The sequence below is a fragment of the Ruditapes philippinarum genome, unplaced genomic scaffold, assembly GCF_026571515.1.
Source record: "Ruditapes philippinarum isolate M1 unplaced genomic scaffold, ASM2657151v2 ctg4453_1_1_1_1, whole genome shotgun sequence".
Lineage (NCBI taxonomy): Eukaryota > Metazoa > Mollusca > Bivalvia > Venerida > Veneridae > Ruditapes > Ruditapes philippinarum.
Window position 1 is genome coordinate 55,487 of NW_026861346.1, and position 14,656 is coordinate 70,142.

The 14,656-nt window shown below is 33.5% G+C and overlaps 1 long non-coding RNA gene across 1 annotated transcript; it reads right to left on the reverse strand.

Moving 5' to 3' along the window:
- Positions 1–2,963: 2,963 nt before the first annotated feature.
- On the reverse strand, positions 2,964–5,612 carry LOC132715320 (uncharacterized). The gene is made up of 2 exons (XR_009623665.1): positions 4,393–5,612; positions 2,964–4,240 (listed from the first exon to the last, which is right to left on the reverse strand). It is a non-coding gene; the product is annotated as an uncharacterized LOC132715320 (long non-coding RNA).
- Between the last annotated feature and the right edge of the window lie 9,044 nt (positions 5,613–14,656).

Sequence of the window (14,656 nt, forward strand, 5' to 3'; positions counted from 1 at the left end):
TAAAATTGCTAATTTGGGAAGTAAAAGAGCTGGATTAAGTTCAGATTTTTGGGAAAACTGCATGATTTTAAAGAAAATTTCAATTGGGAAGAGGCCTTTTTTCAGAGTCTGTTATATAAGTAGAAAAATCACTGACACTGTATAGGCGGCCCCCGTTATGCTTGACTATACCACGTGAAATAAACATAGTCAAAATGTCTCAAAAGTCTATAACGAATTTTCTAACGACGAAACGGCCGGGGGACAAATCTGATGGAGATTCTATTGCATCTAAAATATCAAAATCAAATATAGAGGAAACCTCTAAGAAGGCAGTAACTGCAAGCTTGAAAACTGGATATTGTTATGGGTGATTTATCAACCGTGACTCAAATGGCCTGCAAAACATGTAAAATGTTTGCACCTGCAGACAGTGTATCTAAGGTATTTATATTTAATTACATTTTCTGTCTATTTATTAACCAGAATGGAAAGATCATATGTAGTTATAAATATGGTCTTGCCCCTTTCTGTCCATTCTGTTTGTCTTTTAATGTCCAATCTTTTATATGGTCTTGGGAGTGGCTGGGGGGGGGGGGGGGGGGGGGCAGGGCCAAAACACCTTTTTTGGGGAAGGGGCCTTAGCCTTTTACTTGGGGAAAATAAGCGCGATTTTTGCATATTTGGGGAAAAATTGGGCAGTTTCATAATCGTCAAGAAAGGGATATATAACATTAATATGGAAAAATAATTAAACAACATAGACTCTCTTATAAGTAAAAAAAACCAATTTTATTCATTGATTTATAATAACATTTCCCAATTCTTTCTTGATTTAAACTCATCCACCAGAGTGTTCTCTGATCTCTCGGACTCCGTTTTATCAACAATGACAACATCATCAACAGCACATACACTTGTGGTAATTATAGATGTTGAAATATGGATTTTTTTCAAAACGGCTTATATTAAGTTTTTTTGATATATATGAACAGTACATGTGCTGGGATTGACAAATATGCATTTTATTTGGATTTTAAAGGCGTTTTGAGCTCCAAACCCCAAGTGTCTGTGATCAACAGTGGTTGAAGAAGTACACTTCTCTATCTCAATGACTTTAGATCTATTGGTATCTGAAGGTGTATCTGATACTTTACTTGATTCACTTACGTTTTTCTTTTGAAAAAAAGCCGTGATATTTTTGGTATTTTTGGAGTCGGACAATTTAATTTTTTTGTGTAATGTGTCCAGTTATGCGACATTTTGAACTTTGCCGTAAAGCGCCGGTATACAAAAACATATATGTTGTAAAAATTTAGTTACAGTTCTACTAATGAAAACGATTTAAGTACTCGAAATTATTAGTTAAACTTCGTACAATAACTTACCTTTGTAGCGGTAAAATAACCGTAAATATCTTTTTACATCTAAAGATAGATTTTTGGTTTTTTACTAGAGTTAAGGTCATCTATTTTTAGCTTTTGAAAAAGTACAGCGTCATGTTTCACGAGACAATGAAATGTTAACAACTATTATGCATACCCCTCTAGGGTATAATACAGTATGTTGCGTCATGCCTAGCGAGTCAATGAAATTCTATACGATCAATGTGCACACCCCTCTAAGCGGATATTAATAGGTCACGGTTTATTTTTACATACAGGGATTTCATGTTTTCAACGCTGTTCGGAAGAAAGATGGAAGAAATCTTGAATATTTTCCTTTTTTTTCTGTTAATTCAGTTCTTAATTCTGCAGGGGATTTTCAAGCGATTGGGGAAATTTTAGGACCAAATTGGGGAAAAAAAGAGGCTAGTTTGGTTGGGGAAGTAGCCGATATTCGGCGTCTTTAAAGAAGGGTTTTTGGGCCTTGGGGGGTTGCAATAAAAACTGCCTAGGCTAGGGAGGGGTATCGCCAAGTTTTTTTTAGGTTGTAGAAACCATATTTATTTAAGAAGGCTATCACCAGCATGTACATTCTATTTCAACATTACATGATCCATGGCAAAAACACCAAAAACTTCAGTCATACCTTTTGGTCCCCAACCAGTAATCTATTTGTCCCCTGCCTTTTCAAAGAAAAAGGGGGCGGATATAGAAATAGGCTCTGTCCGTACAAACCCAGAGGTACTTGTTTGACTTGGAGACAGTCTTCGAAATTAACGCCAGTCCGAGGCCCGAGGCCACTAAATTTAGCATCGGTCCAGTGATTATTATAAGGTTGGTGGTCCAACAGGCCAGTAGATTTTTGGCCATGAAAAAATATTATAAGAAAAATTCATCAAAATAATGAAGCAGGGCTCTCTAAAAGATTGATATTTTTGCCTTTTTTGCAAATGAAACCCATCAATTCTGTCCTAAATGTTCAAAACACAGCGAGAGATGTCTAAATTGTATTGAGTAATGGAGGCCGCCATTTTTTTCTTGGATATTTTTTGTACCGCATCGTACAGTTACGGAAATCAAACCATTGTTTATTATGGTCATTATTTAGCCATGATTTTGTGATTATTGAGTTAAGTAAATATTTTGTGTGAAAGTGATTTGTTTGAAGCAAAATGCGTTGTTCATGTTCAATGCTAGTCAATTTTGCCTAAACATTTGGTCCTTATAGATTTTTCAAAGCTGTCAACATATGGCCCAGAATACAGAAAGTATTATGCTTCTTTCAAAATTATCAAGGGAAGCAATAAAACATGATAAAGTGTTTTCCTTAACCCATCAATTTATTACCTATCTATGCATTAATTTTGGTCCGGCTAAAAATCACCAGGTCCAGTAAGATTTGAAATTTTACTGGCCCGAATGTCCTGTGCTTTTTAAAGTTTTTCGTGAAGACTGTGGAGAACAATAGGTAACAGTAAATTCTCTTTGATCCTATTCATTCCATTTTTACTAGTGTGTCATTTTTTCAAGGCTTAAAAAATGACACACTAGTTTGAAGACAATCCATTCAAAAATAAAGTTACAGCCAATAATACCCAAAACAAGAGCTGTCAGTAGGACAGCACGCTCGACTATTCTAAGTGCTTGATAGTAAAAGAGCCTTGATAATGTTAAATTTTTTAAGTTCACAAAAGGGCTAATATTTTTTTTATAAATTCATGTTATACGCCTTAGAGAGAGTCTAATTATACAGTATTGGCTTGACTATTCGGAATGTAATTTCACAAGGGTGTTTTATTGAGTATAATAATACTAATTACCTATGAATACATAAATTTGACAGAAAAGTTACAAAGGCTTGTTATTAAGATGTTTTATCAAGTAAATCACTGCTTTATTATTATGAATGCATAAAATTGTCCCAAAAAAGGCACAAACCCTTCAGTAGTTATTGAGATAACAGCTTACAAGCAAAACTTTACCATGAATTTCTAAGTTGATAAAGGGGAGAAAAATCAGCCTAAATGCAAGATAGAATTATGGATCTTTGTCAGTGACCTACAATTATGACCCTAAATGCATATGTGAAGTTTTAAATAAATATCTTTAATAGTTATTGATATATGTAAAACTTGCATGTAAACATTAACCATTAGAGACCGTAGAAAAGGGGATATGAATCAGCCTTAATGCAAGATAGAGTTATGGAACTTGGTCAGTGACATACAATTATGACCCTCCAATTATTACCCTAAGTGCATGTGTAAAGTTTCAAGGAAATATCTTTGAAGACCTTTAACCTTTAACCAAAATTTCTAAGTTACAAAGGTGCAAATAATTCTGCAAATATTGCTGGGAGAGTTATGCAATTTTGCAAACTGATGTACATTGTTACTATAAAAAAGTATTTTAAATTTCAAATGAATATCTCAAGCAATAATTGAGATATTTGACTTTACAAAAAACTTTAACCAAAATTTCTAAGTTCCAAAGGGGCATAATTCTGTCAATATTGTAGGCAGTGTTATCCAACTTGTCAATCTGATGTACCTTGTTACTATAAATAAGTATTGTAAGTTTCAATTGAATATCTCAAGCAATAATTGAGATATTTGACTTTACAAAAAACTTTAACCAAAATTTCTATGTTAAAAAGGGGCATAATTCTGTCAATATTGTAGGCAGAGTTATCCAACTTGTCAATCTGATGTACCTTGTTACTATAAATAAGTATTGTAAGTTTCAATTAAATATCTCAAGCAATAATTGAGATATTTGACTTTACAAAAAACTTTAACCAAAATTTCTATGTTAAAAAGGGGCATAATTCTGTCAATATTGTAGGCAGAGTTATCCAACTTGTCAATCTGATGTACCTTGTTACTATAAATAAGTATTGTAAGTTTCAATTAAATATCTCAAGCAATAATTGAGATATTTGACTTTACAAAAAACTTTAACCAAAATTTCTAAGTTAAAAAGGGGCATAATTCTGTCAATATTGTAGGCAGAGTTATCCAACTTGTACCTTGTTACTATAAATAAGTATTGTAAGTTTCAATTGAATATCTCAAGTAATAATTGAGATATTTGACTTTACAAAAAACTTTAACCAACGCAGACGCCGACGCAGACGCTGACGCCGACGCCGACGCCGGGGCGACTACAATAGCTCTCATATTCTTCGAATAGTCGAGCTAAAAATGAAAATTTCAATAATTTGACCTTCAAAGTCAAGGTCATTTATGAGTGAAGGTCAAGGTCTGTCTGGTTATTTTTAAGGGATATCCTTGAAGATTATTATGTTCAAGTTTGAAGACAATCCATTCAAAAATAACAAAGTTACAGCCAATAACAGCATGAACAAGCAAAATTTGGACTTTTAACCTTGAAGGTCAAGGTCATTTATGGATGAAGGTCAAGGTTAGTGTGGTCTACTGAAAGGTCTTGTCCCAAGGGTTGTTGTGGCCAAGTATGAAGACAATACACCAAGAAATAAAAAAGTTATGATCCAGGTACAAGTTTGCGGACGGCAACGCCGCCGCGACTATAGCAATACCTCTCCTTTTTTTTTCAAAACAAAAAAAAAGTCGAGCTAAAAATCAAAACACCCAAGCTTTTATCTGAATTAAATCACATCATGTACATATCTGTCCGGACACATGGTACTGTAGTGTAGACAATTTAGGTAATTTTGATACCCTCCTTTACGAGCCTCAGATACAAGTGTCGATACAATCAGAAATAAACAAATTAGTTTGTTAGTTAGGAGAAGAACCTAGCTGAACTGTGTCAAATTTTTTGGTCTCTAGGTTAAAAATTATGAAATCTGTACGGAAAAATGTTCCAAAAGTGTCCGGTTGATGGTCTCCGACCAGTATTAAGGAATACATAAATACTTTATATTCCGCCCGGAGCAGTGAAGTCAAGTGATGTCAGCACATGTCATGTAGTGCCAAACAAAATATTTTGTCGACATTTGACTAATTTTTGCAATTTATTATTATGTAATGCTTCGATTTAAGATATCAGCGGTTGTAAAAGGTATGATTTTGTATTGCGTATGGAAATTGCTAAATCGAGTGTAGGACAAAAGCCCTCCCGTCCAAAATTGACAAGGCGGACAAAAGCCCTCCTGTGAAAATGACAGGGCGGACAAAAGCCCTACCGTAAAAATGACTGGGCGGACAGAAGCCCTCCCGTAAAAATAACAGGGCGGACAAAAGCCCTCCCGCAGCAAATACATATATGTACCAGTGTTCCCACTTCTATTTTTCATTGGGAGTATTTTTACCCCTTACCTTTGAAAACTGGGGGTAAAATAAAAATTCAGGGGTTACTTAAATTTGTACAATATTTATATGAAATTTAAGGATAATTCCAAAATCATACATCAGACAATTATGCTGTTTTCTTCAAGATTCACTTCATCACTGCCCCCCCCCCCCTTAGGTAAAATTAATTGTGACCAACACATACTGGCATATATCTCAATCTCAATTAATATAAACATTATTGAAGTTATCTAAGTTCATAAACAGCATATAAATTGTGACTACACACCTTTGAACAAAAACAAAGCTTCCCTTTTGTTGATGTTTTTTAATTAACAAAATCGGCATCGCGAAAATATGTGACAAATGAAAATTCGTCAGTTTTCTGCAGAAACATTTACAATTCCAGTTGTTGCTGATTACAATTATATTAGAATTAATATTTTTTTAATATTTTAAGGACTGTTTTTCATTGGCTATTCTTACAGGCATCGTAAAACAAAAATTTCAAATTTGTAATTTACGGCAATAATTCCCAGTTGGGGGTCTGTAAACTTCATTGTGAATTCGGAGATTTTCTCACATTTCATCAATTTCAATGCACTTTAAGTGAATTTTGTTTGAAAAATTGCTCAAAAGAATAATTTTTGAATTATACATGATTAAGATTCCGACTTTCTGTGCGTATTTTTACCCTCTTGCCTAAATTTCTGTACGTGAATTTTGTTATTTGTGCGTAAAATACGCACATATGTGCGTAAATGGGAACACTGTGTACATTGAATAGTTTATATTTTCTTTTCAATGCACTCAACATATTAAAATTGTAATCATGAATATTTTTGTTTTCCATTGGCAAAACCGTGTTTGTATGAGCTTGAACACATTCCTGAGGGGCATCTGAATAATTAGTGCTAAAATCTGTAAGTCCATATTTATTCACATAGATATGAAGGATTTCTCCTATGTGAAGATAATATTAATAGAGTATTAAATGATGAAAAGAAGTTAAAATTATCTAAACATTTATAATGTGCCTTGTAATGAGTCAATTACTTTTAAAAGTGACTGTTTTTAACGGCATTCGTGTAAAAAGTTACCTCGTTAAACATTTCAGGAAGGTATATTCAGAATACTAGAAATGTGTCATCATGCCACGGATGCCCCCGCATGCAGCCAAAATTTCAAATGTTATAATATTTAGTTCCAAATTTGTTTGCACAAATTATTTTTTTCATTCTAAGTTCAAAGCCCTTAAAACTTTTCAATGTTAACACAAACCATTTTTACACAATGTTCAAGGCACTGAAATTATTCAGTCTTAACCATTTTTATACAATGTTCAAGGCACTGAAATTATTCAGTCTTAACCTTTTAAAAATAGCATATTGCATATTTGTAGCCAACATAATGGCTATATACATTTCCACAAAAGTATGAGTGCTGAAACTGAAAGTTCAAATTTTTTCCAACATTCAGGAAAGATAAGTTTGTCTAAAATCATTGAACCACGACCAAATTCAAACTTAAACTGCTTATTCCTAAGATGTATCTATATTATTTTCAAAGTGAAAGGGACATAACTCTGCCAAAAATCATCGAACCATGACCAAATTCCAACTTGACCTGCGCATTCCTTTGACATATCCATATGTCAATTTTGAGTTGAATATGTAACACTGTTGGGTTGATAATGAACAGAAAACTGTAAATTTCATATCATTTTTCAAAGTGAAAGGGGCATTACTCTGCCAAAAATCATTGAACCATGACCAGATTCGAACTTGGTCTGCGCATTCCAAAAACATATCCATATGTCAAATTTGAGTTGAATGTGTAATATTGTTGGGGAGATAATAAACGGAAACTGAAAATTTCATATTATTTTTAAAGTGAAAGGGGCATAACTCAGCCAAAAATCATCCAACCATGACAAAATTTGAATTTGACCTGCGCATTCCTTTGACGTATCAATATGTCAAATTTGAGTTGAATGTTTAATACTGTTGGGGAGATAATAAACAGAAACTGAAAATTTCATATTATTTTCAAAGTAAAAGGGGCATGACTCTGTCAAAAATCATCGAACCATGACCAAATTTGAACTTGACCTGCGCATTCCTTTGCATATCGATATGTCAAAATTTGAGCTAAATGTGTTGTACGATTGGGGAGATAATGAACGGAAACTAAAAATTTCATATTATTTTTCAAAGTAAAAGGGGCATAACTCTGCCAAAAATCATTGAACCATAACCAAATTTGAACTTGACCTGCGCATTCCTTTGACGTATCCATATGTCAAGTTTTGAGTTGAATGTGTTGTAACCATTGGGGAGTTAATGAAAACGGAAACTGAAAATTTCATATTATTTTCAAAGTAAAAGGGGCATAACTCTGCCAAAAAATCATCGAACCATGACCAAATTTGAACTTGACCTGTATTTTTCTCATGACATATCAATATGTCAAGTTTGAGTTGAATGTGTTGTACCGTTGGGGAGATAATGAACGGAAACTGAAAAATTTCTGTTAATTTTCAAAGTAAAAGGGGCATAACTCTGCCAAAAATCATCGAACCATGACCAATTTCGAACTTGACCTGTATTTTCTCATGACATATCCATATGTCAATTTTGAATTGAATGTTTTGAACCGTTTGGGAGATAATGAACGGAAACTGAAAATTTCATATTATTTTTCAATGTAAAAGGGGCATAACTCTGCCAAAAATCATCGAACCATGACCAATTTCGAACTTGACCTGTATTTTCTCATGACATATCCATATGTCAAATTTGAGTTCAATATGTGCAAGGGTTATTAAGATAATGAACGGAAACTGATGACGACGGAAGGACGGAATGACGGAACAGGGTAACACTATATGCCCCTGCCATTATATGGCGGGGGCATAAAAAGATGATTCTAGCTCATACCAGTAATAAGCCAAGGCCAATTGAAAACAACAAGAAATATATACATGTAACAATTTTAATATGTTGAGTGCAATGAAAAAACACAAAAGTATTCAACATACATATTTATTTTGTTACGGGAGGGCTTTTGTCCACCTTGTTAATTTCACGGGAGGGCTTTTGATGCCCTGTCATTTTAGCGGGAGGACTTTTGTCTGCCTTGTCATTTTTTGACGGAGGGCTCTCGTCCGTTTCCCGGCTAAATCAGTTCACTGAACAAATAAAAAAAGCATTTTCGGGGCCGTCCGAGTTTGGTGGTTGTCCGGTTTTGGTTAGTCCAATAGATTGGACGTTACAGGCTTGTTATAGTTTTATGTTTGTCAAGTCCGACGTCTAATAGTTATTGCTCATAAATGCGTAGCATTTTGAAAAATTAAAAAAATGTCTGTTGACTTGCCTTTCAAGCTTTATTCAAAAGCTTATCTTCTGTTCTTTCAATTGCATGGTCTATCATTAACAAAAACTTTCAAACAATGTACTTATCAATTAAAAATAAAATATAAATATCAGTCTATTTTGCTCATTGCCGTCATCGGCCATACTGGTTAAGTAAAGCGTTTTACAGATTGATTCCAATTTTTTGAACGGAAAATTATATTCGAACACACTGAGAGTGCATGGGCAATTATTTTGTTGAAAAAATATTCCGTTAGAAACTTCTGGACTCATTTAAACGCTTGCATTTGAATAAGCCAATCAGATTTCGCGCTCTGTATGGCGGCCATTTGTATATCGGCTGTACACGGAATTTAATTAAGGCCATCCTTAAAAAAATGTTCGTTTACAGTAACGCGACCGACTCAAAAAATTTGCCCCTACTCAAAAATTTTTTTCATGGTCTGGATAAAAAATTATTTTTTTTAAATCAGAAAATTATGCCTTGTGCTTTGTTTTCGTTCTTTTAAAGGTTAATAGAAGAAATACAAGAGCTGTCCGTAAGACAGCGCGCTCGACTTTTTTATTGCTTGCCAATAAAAAAAGTTTTTGCAGTAAAAGGCAATACAAGAATCTCTGTATTTTTAAAGTGAACAATGGCCATGAGCATTAAGATATTTAGTGAAGAATTATTTTATTATGACATAATTTATGGTAAAGTGAACAAGTGGATAGGAATGAATTTTTTTAGATTTTTTAAGTTTTTTAGTGCTTGCCTATAATACAAAACATTGACAGTTAAGGGCCATAATTCAAATAAAATCTTTGACAGAATTACCTTCTCCTGGACATGTTTGGGAATCATGATTGTAAACAAGTATTCCAACTTTCAAATTAATATCTCAAACAGTTCAGTCAAAAAGTGGACTGGTACTAAAAACTTAACCAAGATTCTAAGTCGATAAAAGGCCTTAATTTTTAAAACAAATCCTTGACAGAGTTACCTTCTCTTGCGTACAGATGGGGGTAATGATGTGAAATAGCATTAAAAGTTTCAAAAGCAATATCTCAAAGGGTTAAGGCAATAAGTGGATTTTACCCATATTCAATGTATTTTCTAAGTCAAAAAGGGGCATAATTCTGTCAAAAACCTTGACAGAGTTATGTCCTCTTGTCTGTTGATGAAGGTCGTGATGGTAAACAAGTATGGTCAGTTTCAAAGCAATACCTCCAATGGTTTTGAAATAAAGTGAGGTGGTACAAAAAACTTAACCAAGCTCAATACACTTTCTAAGTCAAAAAAGGGCCATAATTCTGTCAAAAACCTTGACAGAGTTATGTACTCTTGTCTGTAGATGGAGGTTATGATGGTGAACAAGTATGGTAAGTTTCAAAGCCATACTTGTAATACTTCTGAAATAAAGTGGGGTGGTACGAAAAACTTAACCAAGGTGTGACGCCAACGCCGACGCCGACGCCGGGGCGAGTAGGATAGCTCCCCTTTTCATAGAAAAGTCGAGCTAAAAATGTAGGTCTTATTAAATTAGAATTCAGTAATCAATTTATTAATTGTTACCAGATTATCAAAGCATATATTGTCCAGCATTTTGAAATTCCATGTTTATTTGGGAGTACAGTTCAACAGAGCTCCAGATAGCGTGCGTATCTGCGTAAAATACGCATAGAAAATCTAAAATACGCATCACTTTCAAAATCCATGCGTCAAAGTTACGCACAACAAAATGAAAATACGCTTGTATGTCAAAATTTAAGCGTGAAAGAATAGAAGTGGAAACATTTGGTATTCAGAAAGAGGATATTTTTAGCATAAAAATCAATATGTTTCCATTTTATTGCTTTGAAAACTAAAAATTCTGTTGTCAACATCGCATGTTAAAAACGAAAGTAACAGGAAGTACAGAAGGGAGATAACTCTCGTAGATCAACCTGTGAAATTAGCCAGCTGATCATCTTAGGATTTAACATAGTATTGTTTGTTTAGGCATCTATTGACATGCTTATGCCTCAATATTATAACAAAAATATATTTTAATTTCTTTCACTTTTGTTGTTGGAACAAAAAAGACATGTTTTTCACCTGCAGTTTTGTACTCAATATTTTCGTACCCAGTACACAGTTACGAACAATTTTCTCTCAGACCAATGCCTTTTTAAGGAAAGATAAAAAATCTTGTTTATTTTTCTTTAATTCTAATTTCAACTTTAATTGTTCAAACTGGAGTACATGAACCTAAAAAAAAAATATGTTTGTTTCGGGTAACCCGACCCTACCTATAAAAATGCGCCGACCCTAACTATTTTTTTCCGTTTCTGAACAAAAAAATAAATATATTCGTTAGCGAATAGAGAGTTTCAAAGGGCGGATAAATGCGAATTGAACGCTTGAGACGCTGTCGTAAAACTCTCAGACGATTTGGATCGGTCATTTTTAGTTATACGTGTTTTGATTGGTTCGTGCTGTATTGCGGTCCAATGAATATCACGCTATTGGAAACAAAAATTCTACATGACGACGATATTTTTAGAAGGTAATTCCTACCGGAAGTATTCTCTGGCTTCCGTTTTACATACATTGACATAGAGCGGAACGGGGTACCAAGCACGTGTTGCGGGGAAAACACTTCCGATTTAGGAATTTCTTATACATGAAGATTTTTTTCTTAAAATACAGGCACATAGGACTTAGTGTCACTCGTGGAGGATAAAATCATTTAAAAGTATGTAAAATCCAGTTGTTAGCATGTGTGTTCGACCCGTTTGATCTCTTTGTTGATGTAGTATTTCAAGAGTAAATACCAGGCTATAATGTACATGTCATGACAATCTCATCTTTCGGACCTGGGTGATTTCTGACTTTCTGGCTTTACTGTGGTAAATTTACGTGTAAATAAGGATCTGTTCATAGACAATTTTGATAGAAAATATATATTGCATTGGTTCCATGCGAAAATCCGACGATATTACCTGCCGGTGGAAAATTTTGACACCGAGAACGAACATACCCATAATTTTCGTACTCGGATCATGCATACCTGTCAGTGAAATTTTTTTTTTTTTTTTTTTAGTATATTGATATTTTATTGCATAAATAACAAGGTTTAACACATGTAGTTCAAATCAATGCCACTATTTTTTTTATTTCTTTTAATATTTAAAAATTTGAAAAGCTGTTTTGATATGTCCTGTGCCACACTTCAAAATGAATGAGACCCTGGTCCCACTGAAAATCAAGACTAAGTGCACTTGAGTATAAAGTATAGCCACAGGTCATATGTACATAGCTATTCTGGAGATCTGCAAAGCTTTTCCAGTATATTTTTCATCCTCTTTTGCATACTGAAACAAATTTTTACCAGACTTGGAGTCTGACTCTACTGTGCATCATTTTGTTTCATACCGTCACAAATGTATCCCATTTTCCATGTGTTATTGAGACCTAGTCTTTGCTTTTTTTTTCAGATGGGCCATGGACACTATGAGACGACACTTTGAATGACATCTACAAAATGCCAATTCATCAAAAAGCTTGGCTATTGTCTTTGATATGTTGATATACATGTATCTGATAGAAATAAATAGTATTTGATTGACAAGGGTGTCATTTTACAAATAGAAGTGTTTGCACTTTTTATGTGAACCAGTGTATCAAAAGTGCAATTCAGAATTATAGATTTTGTTAAATTGTACCACAGTGTCAATTAAAATATAAACTTTGTAATACTGTAAGAGCTTCAAGATTGTTAATTCAATGAAATGTGCAGTATTTAATGCATGAATATCAAATAGTGAAAAACAGAATAAGTCTAGATTTTTTAACTGAAACTTTGAAAGCCAGATCACAGCATGTCATTTTAGGTCTTTTATTGTCCTTAACTCCTACCATGCAACCAATGTAGACTCAGATCAGCAGAATTGCAACCATGCAAGCTGATGAGAATCTGCAATGTTTGCTGTTCTGCTGAGGTTAGAGTCAAACTTTAAAGTAGTGCCTGTAGCAAACAAACATCAAAATTAACACATGTTTGGGTATATTGTCTTTATTCAATATTGAAATAACATTAAATGGCATTAAAGCTATGCAGATTTTAATCAGAATTATTGTTTATATGATAAAATATGATAATACAAAGTCAAGCAATGTCAGTAGTGTAGGAAAGACTGCCATGTGCAAGAAAACACTCTGAACTTACGACTGATTTTGAAAAAAAAAAAATAAAAAAAATAAAAAAAAATCCCTACCTACCCTACCTAGCAATTTTGGGAAGGTTACCCTAAACAAACAATTTTTTTTTTTTGGCCTAAGGTACATGCCAGCAGAAATAAAGAAAGAAAATATTGACTCCTAGAATATAAAATAATTTCAGGGCTTCCACAAGTGTAAGTTTGGGAGTCATTTACTCCTTCATTTTGGATTGTGACTTCCAAAATCTAATACTTTTCCTTCTTTACCTATAAAATGTGTCTTCCAATATCAGAGATTTTGAAGTCTGACTTCCAAATTTTAGAAAATGGAAGCCCTGATAATTTTGCTGTGTATACACTGGAAGTCTGACTTTACAGAGCATGTTTTGTACTGTTTCACATTAAATCAGTATCTTATTTGTAAAAGTTTTTCTAAAAAAAGAAAGCAAACAAACAAAAACAATATTGTAAGATTAATTTGTTTATAAAAAATGCAAAATGCTTTTTTGACAGATTTTACCCCTTAAGTTTTTCAGAATTTGCATTTTACCCCTCACTCTAGATTTTGAGGGGTAAAAACCCTTTGGCCAAAAAAATTATCTGGAGCTCTGGTTCAATAAAAAAAAAAAAAATCGACCTACCTACCCATCTTGAAAATTCTGGGTCGGGTTACTGCAAACAAACATTTTTTTAAGGATGGCCTAAATGAGAGGATTTAATCGCGACAGTTCAATTATTTTGTTAAAAGGTATTCATTTTTTAGTTTTGTTCATAAATAGGTCAAAATTAATGTAAATACATGCTGTTTTAATTGTTTAAATTCATTAGATCTAAATCGATGTCTAATGTCAATTTTTTTGCTACACGATTTTGCAAAGATCTGTTAAGACCTAACATAGCATGGAAAATGAAAAATGTAAAATATCAGATTAATGAATGATAAATGTATAGGTCTTATAATTAGGACTAGGTTTTGGTGGTCTCCAACCACTATAGATCTACTGTAAGAAAAAAAATGCTGGATTTCCCAGACTGAATATAGTGGGAGAGTATGCTGTGAATATGGAACACTAAACAGATATCAAATTGGACTGAATATCATGTATTCAAAAGTTTTGACGCTTCTGATCTCATATCCGTCAATATGATACTGTATAGATCTTCTTATATATCCAAACAAGGCAACGCTCTTGAAAGAACGCATGGCATCATTTCTTGAAAGCTCTTTCGTGAAGTAGATTCTGCAAAAATATATCCTTCCACAAAACTTTTTTTAGTTAAACAATAGTGAAACACCGAGTATGAAACGGTAATATCCACTCACATTCCTTATGAAATATGCACAGTAGGCCTTAACACAAACGCTTCCGAACAACGGATTTTTTTTTCATGATTTAAACGATTCTTAGACTACTTTTGACAATTTAAACTTCCATAACTTTAAACATGTTGCAGAAAGTAC